Source organism: Euprymna scolopes, chromosome 14 (genome assembly GCF_053919585.1).
Source record: "Euprymna scolopes isolate OS-2025 chromosome 14, ASM5391958v1, whole genome shotgun sequence".
Lineage (NCBI taxonomy): Eukaryota > Metazoa > Mollusca > Cephalopoda > Sepiida > Sepiolidae > Euprymna > Euprymna scolopes.
This window is the reverse complement of record NC_136495.1, coordinates 84,011,119-84,019,945: the sequence shown is the minus strand read 5'-3', so window position 1 is coordinate 84,019,945 and position 8,827 is coordinate 84,011,119. Positions and strand designations below refer to the sequence as shown.

Genomic DNA, 8,827 nt, shown 5'->3' with positions numbered 1-8,827 from the left:
AATATAAATACTATCATCACATATCATTCCGGTTTAATAGTTTATGATTGTTATATATTTTTGTCTTTGGGACGATATAAATAGATACGAAGACAACGCGAAGATGGTAGAAACGTGATCGTCGTCAGTATACATGACCCTTGCACTAAAGTCACGTAAATGTCACGAATAAAGTTTGAAGATAAAACCGAGGGTCCTTCTGTTGGATAGAATTGCAGAGGGAAATTACGAAAATTGTCCAAAAGTGTCCGTATTTTATTTTTTTAAAGACAAGGAATTATTTTTCATTTGAACATCTGCAATTAAAAGAGATAATTTATTGCCAGGGAAATACAGTAAATAAGAGATACATTTTACCAGTGTGTTTATTTATTTATCATTAAAACTTGAAATTTAAGAATGTTAAGATGATATATGCTCTTTTGCTTTTAAGATTAATAAATATATATTTATTTTTTAAATAAATCTTTTAATGAGTTTTTATGGTGAACTATTTTTTCTTTTGACTATATTCATTTTAAACTTTTCAGAGCAATATTCCTTGTTTGATGTGAACGCAAATTTAAAAAATGTTTTTGTTCTAAACAAAAAGTTTTCTCGCGCCGCCCTGGTGTATCAAAGAACATGTTTATCGGTTTATTTATAATGTATACTTATTAAACACTAACTGGTACTCTACGCAAGCCATATCAGTTCCTTCATTATTATGGATTTATATTTAAATTATATTTAATTCATTACCATGGATTTTTATTTAAACCATTATTTAGCGAAAAAATGCAAACAAATCTTGTGGACGTACATGCGATAAACGTGTGTAAATGAAAGCTGTGTCGGAAAATAAAGTAACCGTTTTTATAAATTAATAGGTGCTAGCTAGGAAAACAAAAACAAACCAAAAAACTATATCTCAATTTCATAAAGATTTCAGCAGTTTTCATTTCGTCGTTTTAATGTATAATGTGTGTGTGTGTGTGTGTGTGTGTGGTTTAACCGGCGAAAGAGGAAATTTCATGGAAGTATGAAATTCACAAGCGGTACCCAGTCGCATGTATATCCTCGTTAGGGGAGATGAGGACGTTAGATTTTTGCAACTTTTTGCAGGGAGGTGTCAACGTCCTCCTACATACAGCACCTGGACTTCCCAAATTAGTCACCCATTTTAGTAACAACCAGGCTCAACGTTGCTTAACTTCGGTGATCTGACGGGAACCGGTGTGTCAACGTGATTATGCCGTATAATGTATAATGTAAGTTGCTGTGAATTGTTATTATTCTTCCGGTAGTTTAAGATTGAAGGAACCAATAAAAAAAACATTTTTGGTTTATAAAAATAATTTATAAAATTCGTGGAAAGATCGTCTTTTATATAAAAAAAAACAGAACGATAGCTATTAATTAAATCATATTAGTTTTAATAAAAATCTGTAAAAGGTTTTGTAAAAAATCTTTTATTATCGCTAGTCTGACTGATTGACAATTCTTGCTAGGACTTCAGATCATGACGTCATTTTTCAGTGAAAGGGCCTGAATCTATATTTACGACGGCCACAGTAAAACTTGCAGACTTGGATATTAGCAACAACACTATAAATCTTAATACCATGTCAATACTTTTTGAAGTTGACCAGCCAGAATCGCCAGAATCACCAGAATGATGAACCCTCGATATCCTCAACAGACACTGTAATGTATAGTATTAAATTAAAGTACAATTATATATATATATATATATATATATATATATGATTAGTTTTTTTTTGGAAAGACGAATATTGGCTGAAGAGAGCTTGATAAGGATACCTTAAACGGGCCTTATTATCGGGCTTGAAACCGACAGTACCAATGATCCGTCTCAACTAACAACTTTCTGTACACAATATATATATATATATATATATATATATATATATACATGGAGTGGTCATGTGGTGAGGATGTTTGACAGTCGACTTCCCAAAGAATTCCTTTATGGCGAGCTGGCCGAGGGAAGACATAGCAAATGTAAAAGAGCTTTTGAGTCACCTTCGACTGCAATCAATCACCTCAATTTTTACTTATATGTTTATGCAAAATATATGCATTGTTCTTAGTAATAAAAATTAAGCGCACTCTTAAGTCGATAATCTAAACAAATATACAAGATTTTAGTTTATATTATTTTCATCGCCATTTAGATGGTTGTATAATTTGTAGCGTTTCAAATCTCAACTTGAAACTCTCGTAATATTTAGCTACACTGGGAAACGTTTGTAGATTACCACACACACACACACACACACACACACACACACACACACACACACACACACACACACACCTGTGTGTGTAGTAATCCACAAAGTGCTCAGTCAACACAATTCTATTCATTCTTGTGCACACATACACACATACGTATAGTTTTCGATATAAAACAATGTAGATTTATGCATATGAAAATAAAGAACTGCTTTATTTTTTTGTATGTTTGTAAGTGCGAATATGCGTCTTTTTCTGATAACATTTGAGTCCACATTCAAGTATGCGACTCTTCTTCCTCTCATCCTTGAGCATCACTCCAAAAACCCCAAACAAAACGTCATAAACTGACAAACCTGAATGACACGTGATGATAGTACTTATATGATTTATCGATCGATGTATGAAGAAAGGAATGGGCTTTTTTTTCTCTTCCTTTCGACGCCTTCGCAAGTTTCCAATCTTCTTTGTGTCTGTGTGTTCTCCTATCCAGATTTTTATCACGTGACTACACAATCACTTCCAACAGTTTTCTATTCCACCCCAAAACCCAAGAAAAACGGAAATAATGCAAATAAATGGAAATATAAAAAAAATCTCCAGTGTATTTACATGACATTTTTATGCATTCCAAATCTCAAAAGGTTTTTAGAATATGTTCGCCTTTTCCCATTTCTTGTCAGAGAATCCAATCATGTTTATCGATTTTATGAGCTTCCATAAGTTTGGTGTTCTTAAAGACTTTTTCCAGTTGCCTCTTATTCTTTTCCTTTTGATCGACTTTTTTTCTTTCCCCTCCATTCCTTTTTGTCACATAATCTCTCTCTCTCCATATCTCTCTCTCTCTCTTTCTCTCTCTCTCTCTCATATATATATATATATATATATATATATATATGCACCTTCTTTACCTGCAAGCTGTCTCAGGCAGTGAAAGACATTTCGATTGGACAGTTCCCTTTTTGACCTGCGCCGACTCAATGCTAAAACCTTCTAGAAATTATCCAAGAAGTTCTCTTTGCCGACGACTTTGCTCTTGTGGCACATGCTGAGTTTCATGCTAAACCACTTTTCAGAAGCCTTCACTCACACAACACATGCGTAACACACATAACATAGAAATGATACACAACACACATACACATAGGCATACAATTATTTCGAAGTTTTTAAACAATCAATCTTAGTAAAACTGAGGTGCTTTGTTAACATGCACCAGAAACAAACCAGCAAACCACGACCATTGCCATTGATAAGACTCAGCTGAAGAATATCTAGCCTCTTGGACAGAGAAATCGATGCATGTATCAGAAAAACTCTGAAGACTTTAAAAAAAAGTGCTCAGTAAGCATAACACACGTTTGAGTACAAAATTGTACGTGTTCGTCCCTCCATCCTTTATGGGTGTGAGACTTAGACGCTGTACCGTAAACACAAAGAAAAAAATGGAGAAATTCCACATACATGTTCAAACATATGGCACGCATGTGGAAATTCTCCAATTTTTTATGTGTTTATGGAATCTATTGTGGAAGCACAGTACTAATTTTGAGGTCCTAAACCAAGGCATATTATAAAACATTGAGTCTATGCTCATCATGGTCATGCCATTAGCATGGAAGAATACCGTACGCCAAGGTGCTTGCTGTATGGAGAACTTCAGAAAGGAAAGAGAAAACATGATTGTAAAAAAAAACACTTCAAGATCAAAGTCAAAACCATTCTTTAAGGGTGCGAACATGAACCAAAGGAATCAAAGGACTGTGCTAGTGGTCGAGCAAACTTACGAGTCACCGTCCACAAAGTTAAGGATGTTTGTCGTCAGAAGTTCACTGCCGCCAGAGGGCATCAACAGCAGTGATACAAACTTCGGACTCCTACTATTCCAGATACTGTGTCTCCAGCCTGGGATTGCGCAGCTAGCTCCGAAAACACAAATGAGTTGCCAAAACAAAGCACCTTCTTCGAAAACAAAGGACTACCAACATACGAGGCGCCTTAAATAAGTTTCCAGATTTTTGTTGTTGTTGTGTTTAAAATTGTTGTAGACTCTTGAAAATTCAGTATGCTATTACTATACATCTTATAAGATCACTGACGAATTTTTATGATTTCAGGTTCAAGTAAGCAGATACAGTAGAAATTCGAATACACCATACTTTAGCCTGATCGTTACAGATAATGAATTTCAAAAATGTCAGAAATCTAAAGGTTTGGACACATTAGAAGAACGATTAATTTCTGTTTTAAACTTGTAAAAAAAATTTCTGTTTTAAACTTGTAAAAAAAATTTCTGTTTTAAACTTGCAAAAAGCATAATAATAATAATAATAATAATAATAATAATAATAATAATAATAATTATTATTATTATTATTATTATTGGAAAGGAATACCTCAGAAGAACAAGAAAAATCGTGGAAACTAAATTATATAGCAGAAACCTAATAAAAGGTATAAATACATGGGCATTGTCACTAGTGAGATACTCTGGACCGTTTATAGGATGGACAAAAGAAGAACTGAGACAGCTCGACCAGAAGACCTCATGACCATGCATAATGCACTGCACCCAAAGGACGATATTGACAGACTCTACGTGAAAAGGAAAGACGGCGGGAGAGGACTGATCTCTATAGAAGTCTGTGTGAAGGACACAAAAAAAAAGAACTAGAAAAATACATAATGCAAAACACTGAAAGGATAATTATGGCGGCGAGAGATACGAAGAAAACCAACAAAACAGAAAAAAGAGAGACAAATGACAAAACAAGAAAAGAGAAGTGGGAAGAGAAACAACTCCACGGAAGATTCACAAGAATGACAAAAGATGAGAATAACGAAAACACCTGGGCATGGATGCGAAAAGGACATATAAACCGAGAAACTGACTCTATAATAACTGCAGCACAAGATAACTCGATAAGAACCAACCATATCAAAGCAAGGATCGATAAAACACAAGAAAACAGCAAATGCAGACTCTGTGGATAAAGAGAAGAAACGATAAACCATATAGTAAATGAATGCAGCAAACTGGCTCAAAAGGAATACAAAAACAGGCATGACCAAGTGAGGAGGGCGGTGCACTGGGAATTGTGCAAATGGCTTCATTTTGAGCGTACAAATAAATGGTACAAGCATACACCCGAAACAGCACTCCAAAACGAGAACCACAAAATCCTATGGGACATGGACATACAGACGGACAAACCCATCCAAGCAAGAAGACCAGATGTCGTAATAATTAACAAGAAAAGAAATCCTGTCAAATCGTAGACTTTGCTGTCCCAGCTGACCACAGGGTGAGTATGAAAGGAAAGGAGAAACGAAGCAAATGTACAGAACTAGCCAGAGAGTTAAAAGGGATTTGGATGATGAAGAAAATCAAAATAGTACCGATAATAGTAGGAGCACTAGGAACAATTCCGAAAAACCTGGAAAAAAGAATAGCAGAAATTGGAATCAGAAGAATGGCTGCAAAAATAAAACGCCTAACGATAAGGAAAACGGCTGAAATATTAAGGAAAACCCTTGAATGCGGAGAATAACACAAGACAATATAACGAAGAAGCGTTACAGGGAATGAAGAACACCGAAGCTGCAGATCTACATGCTCTACACCCTCATCATGCATCCCTCCATTGTTTCACCACCGTTTCCCCCAATAGAAAAGTGATTGATACCAAAGAGCCGCCAAGGATCAAGGAGGATGGAAAGACCGAGGAGGGAGCACTGGCCAGACCTGGACAAGTGCAAAGAGAAATGGGATCTTGGGGAGGCTTAGTGCCACTCAAATTCCAGTATAAACCAATGGCGACTGCCAGCGAGAAATCAATGGTAAACGGCTGTTGCGATGATGTAAATTTATTTGCAAATGCTATCGAAGGAGGGGGAGAGAGCTGGACGTCTGGGGAGACTTGTTGCCACTCAGCTTCCAGAGAACACCACAGGTCTCCAATCAGATCGTTTGCTGACTTGTGTGAAAGCTACATGTGAGCCAATAATAATAATAATAATAATAATAATAATAATAATAATAATAATAATAATAATGATAATAATAATAATAATAATGATAATAATGATAATAATAATAATTATTATTATTATTATTATTATTATTATTATTATTATTATTATTATTATTATTATTGTATGTACTATTAATAAAAGTTTGGAAACTTATTGTAAGGTATTTTTTTCTATTTTCTTTCTTTGAAGAGTGTAATGCTGAGTATGGGGCAGCCAAAACAGCTGTCAACATTGCCCTGCTTTTTATTGAAACCAACCGAGAGCTCTTTCTAGTGCAATTTTTTGGATCTCTTTTGCACTTGATTCACCAGGAATATTAGTTAGGTAGGACTTCTGGTTCTTCGTCATAAGCTCTGTAGCACATATAATAACTGGTATGATTAATATATCCCTAAGATTCCAGTTTCTTTTCATATTATACAGAAGACCTTGATATTTGGTCTGTTTCTCTCTTTCAGCTGTATATAAACCTTTATCATTAGGGACACTCACTTCAACTAAGGTTGCCACTCTTTCTGACTTATTCCATATAACTATGTCAGGTTTGACAGCAGCATTTTCGAGGTATATGGCTATAGGGATTACATGGTCGTAATGTATGGTATATAAGTCATTTCCAACTGTTCTTTCAGGTTGATGTTTCCAGGACTTGCTGTTACACTGGATGTTTAATTTTTTACAGATGGTCAAGTGGAGGTACTTATATACTCCATTATGTCTCGCTGTATAGTAGCCGTCCCCCCAAAGAAACCCAAAAGTACCTCGTATATATTTATGTACATATGCATATACTTCAGAATAAAATTATCCAACAATCAGCTGGTATGGAAACCTATGATTTACAAAATATTACTGACAGTAATATTCTATAAGTATTATCACAGCTAAATAAGAATTGCTTGATATACAAGATAGAGCAAATAAATAAAATTTTAGTCATTCAATGAATTTAAAAATTTATGACGTGAAATGTTTGAGTTTCAGATTAAAATTTTTTATTATTCTATTTAAGACAAATAATACATTAGAAATATTTTAACCCCTTATCCTATAGGATTTCGATGCCTACCATCTCTTCAGAATTTCATGAATTAAATGATCCTAATTATGATATAATAAAATTATTAATTTTTATGTAAATTATAAAATTATTAATTCCATCTACTAACTAACTAATGAATTAATTTTATTCAAACAATTTTCACAACATAAATATATGCAAATAATAGGGGGGGAAATAAGTTCAATCCAGCGACTTTCTAACTCAACAATAAACAACAACATATGCAAATAATAAATAAAATATTTATCAATATTCAAATTTTATTTTTAGCTGCAATATTTTAAGTCTAAAAATTCTTATTTTTTACTTCACTAGAATATCTTGTTTTTTTACTTTTCCAGGTTTAATAAAATCTTAAGAATATTACTTTTCATGCACGCATTTTTCCATATAATCCATGATTTTTCCATGCATTGCTATTGTATTAATATATAAATTTATAATATTGTCAAAAAAAATTAGCTCTCAAACACACATTTATTGCGGTTCATGAATTCGTGATCTGTATAGAGCGTAAACTAACAAAAAAGAAGATGCCACTCGGTGTTTTTTTAGATATCGTTGGAGCTTTTGACAACATACCCTTCAGTAGTATGTTCAAGTCGCTACGAGAACTCAATGTGCCACCAGTACTCATCCGATGGATTGAGTATATGGTGAGGCACAGAACAGTTCAAGTAGAACTACTGAAGGCAACTGTTAAAAGGGAAGTAGTTAAATGAAACCCCCAAAGTGGGATTTTATCACCTTTACTATGGAACTGTATGCTGAATCCTCTTTTAAAAGAGTTTAAAAATAGGAATATTTATGCCCGGGCTGCTGCTGATGAACTCGCAGTGCTGGTCCAAGGTTCAAAAGCATCATTGGTCAGACGCATTGCCAAAATGGCATTAAATATTCATTTTATTATTAATATTAAATATTTCATTTCTTCTAATAAAATAAAATAAAAACTAAACCTTTTATTTTATCCAAGTTTCATTGTCATCGACATTTAAAGTGACGTCTGCTTTTATCCTTTTTTTTAATTTACCTTTAAAAATCTTTAAACTATTTTCAGTATTTCCGAGTAAGTTTAAATAAAGTTGTGTTGTTTTTTCTTTCATTTCTTCTACTAAAATAAAATAAAAACTAAACCTTTTATTTTATCCATTTGTTTTCTGGCTTCTTCTGATTATCTCTGCCACTCTCACTAGTATTTTCTTCTTTTTAGTCTTTTAAGTTCCACATGTATTATTCGACTTATTTACTTCCGAAACTAGGCAAGCAGGTTCACTGCTGCTGATGATAATATGGACAAGACACGATCTCACAGCAGCAGCAGCAGCTCTAAGAGTAGTAGTTATAATAACTTGGAACCGGCGAATTATTAGCATATTAATAGTTCGATTTTCATCGGTTTTTAATTAAAAAAAAAACATTACACGGGATTGAACCTAAAATCTTTCCACCAATCCCGGCTCTATACCCGTTACGGTAACATATAACATT

General features: G+C 33.8%; 1 pseudogene; it reads right to left on the bottom strand.

Annotated features, from left to right (window-relative positions):
• Positions 1-1,123: 1,123 nt before the first annotated feature.
• Positions 1,124-1,242, bottom strand: LOC145293438 (5S ribosomal RNA; annotated as a pseudogene).
• Positions 1,243-8,827: the final 7,585 nt, after the last annotated feature.